Source organism: Rutidosis leptorrhynchoides, chromosome 5 (genome assembly GCF_046630445.1).
Source record: "Rutidosis leptorrhynchoides isolate AG116_Rl617_1_P2 chromosome 5, CSIRO_AGI_Rlap_v1, whole genome shotgun sequence".
NCBI lineage: Eukaryota > Viridiplantae > Streptophyta > Magnoliopsida > Asterales > Asteraceae > Rutidosis > Rutidosis leptorrhynchoides.
Window position 1 is genome coordinate 279789559 of NC_092337.1, and position 5525 is coordinate 279795083.

A 5525-nucleotide genomic window follows, 5' to 3' on the forward strand; every position below is an offset into this window, starting at 1 on the left:
CAAATAAACCAACATATTATAATACGAGAACAATTCTATATGATAAAAATAAACTTTATTGATAACGCAGCGGAAGAAAATAGAATGTCGTTACAAGAATTTAAATTACAATGATGTAAATGTTTCAAATGCAAGAATAATAAATGCAATAGTTCTTGAGATCCTATGTCCTAAGTAGCATCACATAAGTAGTAAGCTCGATCAATCATCACCTGAGACAAACATGCTAAAGTGTCAACCAAAAAGGTTGAGTGAAATCATAGGTTTAACAAAAGTAGTTATCGTTAATTTTAGACCACAAGATTAGTTTTCATAAGTAGATCACACAGATCTTTAGTTGTCAAAGAAGATCACAAAGATCTTAAAAGTTGATCTCGCAAGGATCAAAAAGTGATGCCAGTTCGTGTTATTTAGACTAAACGCTCAAGTTTTCCCCAATGAAAAGTTGTACTTTCTTTGTCGGTTTAATTTCATTATTAAGTAATACAAAGACTTAGTCAAATGTATTGGGGACGTTACTCCCGATAGGCCTACCCCAATAATTAAGAATGCATTTAACGAGCAATTAAAAATATCACTGTAGGGACTTAGTTTGACATAGCCAGGTATAGCATAGTTTAACAGTTGGTACTTGTGTCTAAATTGTAAATAGTAAAGTAGCATGTGTCTCACCCCAAAAGTTAAAATAAATTGCGCAATAGTAAGTGGGGCTATGAGTTCACCTTAATAGGAGAAGAGTTCGTTATTCCTCTAAATAGAAGAGTTGGATGAATGTGAGTAGAAAGTCAACCTAATGACATTTAAGAGTAGTTAAATGTTTGCCCATGTTTAAGTTTAAGTATGCAAGTGTTTAAGTGTAGTTCGTTTTACTAAGTTCCCATTCTTAGCAAGTTTCCATTTTTAGTAAGTTTTAATTTTTAGTAAGTTTCCATTTTTAGTAAATTTCCACTTTTAGTAAGTTAGTGTTGAACACTAGTAAGTTGTCCTTAATAAGTCTACCACTTATTTAGTGTGAAAGCATCTAAGTGTATGATTACTATAGTCAGGTTGACATTGTGCACCATACCAAACATCTATTCCACCGCCGAGTCACTAGAATGACAAATTGTTACCGGTTGGCCCAGGATTTCTTGACCAAAATCTAAGTTTGGCATTCGTAATCTACAAGCGTCCCATAGTGGTACCAAGGATCACCCTAGGCCTTAAGTAACGTTGACGTTTGAGTAGTCCTCACGTTATCGTGGATGACTATTGTAATCGTATGTTATACTATAAGTGGTATATATATTATAAGTGTTAGTAGTAGTATAAGTGTATAAGTGTTAAGTAGTATTAGTAATATGGTATAAGTAGTATTAGGGTTTATTAGTTAAGTAGTATTAATAGTTAGGGTTTATTAATTAATTAATGATTAGGGTTTAAGTAATAAATGTTTAATAGTATTAAAGTAGTATTAGGTTTAGGGTTTAGTAAAGTAATGATTAGGTAATGATTAGGGTTATATATAATAAATGTTTAGGGTTTAATAATTAGGGTTAGGTTAATTAGGGTTTTAATATATATATATATATATATATATATATATATATATATATATATCGTATATATGTATATATATGTATGTATCGTATATATGTGTATATATATATATATATAATTTTTATTATATATATATATATATATATATATATATATATATATATATATATATATATATATATATATATATATATATATATATATATATATATATATATATATATATAACCGTGTATATATATGTATATCTATAGAAAATATTTATATATATATATATATATATATATATATATATATATATATATAGAATCGTATATGTATATATATATATATATATATATATATATATATATATATATATATATATTAGGTATATATTTATTTTTTTCATTTTTTAACTATTAACAAATCTTTATCAAATCTCTAGGGTTTTGAAGATCAAACAAAATTTCTCTCTCTTTTTTTTAAAACCGTAGGGGTGTATGTATATGTATATATATATATTTTTTTTTACATGAACAATATAGATGTTAAGATCATGCATGAATAATTAAGAATATAACATGAATTGAAAGATAGAATCTAAAAGTTTGGATCTATGGTTTTTACCTTGATGAATGATGTTGAAGATTAACAAGAAAAGATGAAGAAAACTTGAAGATGAAGATCAAAACACTTGAATATTGAAAAACACACTTGAAGATCTTGATGAACACGAAGAACGTGATGAAGATCCTTTGAAGATTACTTAAAGATCACTTGAAGATGATGGTGGTGTGGGGGTGGCTATCTTGGCCGAATTCCAAGAGAGAGAGAGGGAGAGGGTTTTGTGATTTTTGGGAGAGAATTGTGAGAATGATTTGGTACAAAAATAGCTCTAGCCTAGGTCTCTATTTATAGGAGAGGTTAGAGAATTCTAGAATTAGGGTTTAACAAGTAATACTTAGGGAACAAGTTAGGGTTTAGGGAGGAGGTTATGTGGGCCAAAATTTTGAGGGCAAAAGGGTAATTTTCCCCTTTAAATTTTCAGCTAAGGTTTGCATGGGAGGGTTTAGAACTTTTTTGTTTTAGTCCTTATACTTTAGATTAGTTTAAATGGCTCATTAAAGGTTCTAATTAAATTGTTTAAAGGCTACAAGTTTTAAAGTTTTACATTTTGTTCATGGAAGTTTAATAAGCTTTTATTTTCATCTTTTATTAACTTGTCAATTATTGCACAAAGTTAAATATGTTTTATAATTTTTAATACTTAACAATTGTTGATTAAAGTTTAATCATTAAGTTTTAATTATATTGTTTGGGCATTTAATAATGGAAAATATAGAATCGAAAAAATGAGGGTCATTATATCTAGACACGCTTCTGAGCCCTGAACTGGATGTAGGGCAACCATTAGAGTATTTTTCGACCCTTGAGGAAGATGATGATCTCTTTGGATACTTCACAGACACCGCTCAGCACGTTGGATAGGATAGTATTTCGTAGACTACTTTACTTTATTTAATTTTATTTTTATTTTTTTAAAAGCATTTTATGAAAAGTTATATATAGTGGAAATGCTGCCTTTCTCTTTTTGTTCTTCATGCAGAATTTTATCAAAGAGACTAGTCCTTTCCAGCATTAAGAGACCCTGACCATAGAAAGCACAACACTAGGAGAGTAACCTAACCGTAGGGAAGTAATCTTTCCTCAAATATCTTTCAATTATCACGCACTAAAATCTCTAAGTGTGGGGTCATCCCTGCACCAAACTCAGAGATTCTAGAGGCACTGTCTTTAATTTATTAAATATTAAAATATTCTATTGTGGGGTATTGGGTAAAGGTTTAAGGACAAGTAACCGCAAAAACGCTAAAGTTTTGAAAAAATTCTTTTGTCTAAAAGTGACTAGAAAGAAATATATAGGTAATTTTGAAAAATTCTTACCTCATTTTACCCAAACGATTCTATAAAATTGCTAGAAATCAGTTTTCGAAATATTTACTAGAACGGAACGATTAAGCTAAAAACTCATGGTTTACGTCAAAAGATTTCTTTCGATAAAATATGTAAAAGGCTACGCATGACCAAGCACGACCCCTACTCCCAAAAAGTGAGGACTTTTGGACCCAAAGTATCTGTACGATCCATCAAATTTACAGTACTTTGTCAATTCAATTGATGAGCATACCGGTGTACGGTTTTAGTTAGAACTTGGTTTTGACATTCGTTTCAAGGCCAATGGTTAGTAAGCGCCATACGTGGTGTAGGTGCGATACTCCTTCCGAAATCATTCTGAATAGAGAAGACAAAAAGCCATCTGTTTTCGTTTCCACTCCACGCAATTTAAACCCGACCAACTCACATAAAGAGTTGATGAATCAGAAATATTCACCCCAAATTCACTCCCAAAATACACTACCCATTCACCTTCATTCCCTTTCCATTTATCAAAAAGATCCAGAGATTGATGAAGAGATAGATCGATCAAAATTCGCTTCAAAAGCACTTGTTGAAAAAAGATTCTGAACCCCTGATTGTTTTTGATAGGTCAAAGACCTCTTTTCAGTGATATATCACTTCCTCTCTGGGCACCAGGAACGAAAGACAAAAGTTATGAAGAAAGGGTATGCGAAAAAAAATAGAGCAGAGTCTCTAAATAAAGGCAAAGAAAAACCCGAGAAGTGCCCAAAGAAGAATTACCGGAAGAGCCAAGAAAATTCTAAACAAAGTCTTAGCAAAATCTGCATCTTTCGAAAGAAACTCTTACAGAATTTAGGCTGTTCTCTATCTAAAAAGGATACTCTAAAGAATCAAAATCTATCAATTCTCTATCAAAATCAAAAGATCCGGATACCTTTCACCAATCCACGAAATTTCCAAACCCCTTAACCCGTCTTCCTCTTGAAAGAATGCCTAGGAAGAAGATCAGTGCCGTCCTTACTTAACCGGTGGAGATATCAATGCTTTACCAAGCCTATGATGAGAGCTGTTACACGACTGGCTTTTGAGCAATAATACAACTAGATTAGGACACTCTAAATACTTGAGTGATATGAGTGATCTGCTAGTAAGAAGCCTGGTCATGTATACTCTACATCTGAGAGTTGGAAAGTACGCCTTTTTCACTATGGACGTGACTGGAATCTAGCGACTAAAACCATCGATGTTCAAACTTTTTTCTAATACTTTCGAAAGATGTGATGACTTCTGATGAAGGCATAATAAAAGATTTGAGGATAGTGATATAGCCAAAACAGACGGTTTTGTTCGTGTGGTGTCGTTAGGTCGCAGGGCATCAAATTTGGTATAGCACAGAGAAGTTTTCGTTTAATTTATATTTTGCGGGGCCTAAATTTACTTTTAACTTTCTAATGTAGAAGGTGTAGGTTAACCTAGGGTCGTGCTTTTGAATGGTTTAATGAATTGAAGATCAAGTGGATAATTGTCTTTTATTTAAATTACCTGGATAAAAGATAGTAGTTGGTTTAAGCTAAAATCCTAATTGCGGAAAAATAAATAAAGTGGGAGGATGTTCGGAGTGTGCAGATCAGGGAAATGTTGACCAAGATATCAGTTTGGGTTAGGAAAAAGTAATTATGTTGATATTAAAGCTTGTGATTGAAATGGTGTAGATCTGGTTGGATGAGCCAATTACACAGAGTTTAAGCTAAAATCCTAATTGCGGAAAAGTAAATAAAGTGGGAGGATGTCCGGAGTGTGCAGATCAGGGAAATATTGACCAAGATATCAGTTTGGGTTCGGAAAAGGTAATTATGTTGATATTAAAGCTTATGATTGAAATGGTGTAGATCTGGTTGGATGAGCCAATTATACAGGCCTACTTATCTCTAAACTCTCAGAGTTCTCGTTGAGCAGTGAAAAGTATGTCACGTGGTTGTATAATTGAAACGTGACAATACCTCGGAGGTTACCCTTAGTAAAGCACTAGGTTTATTAGTGAGTTGATTTATAATCCTAACCCTCGTTATTAGTTTGGTTAACTG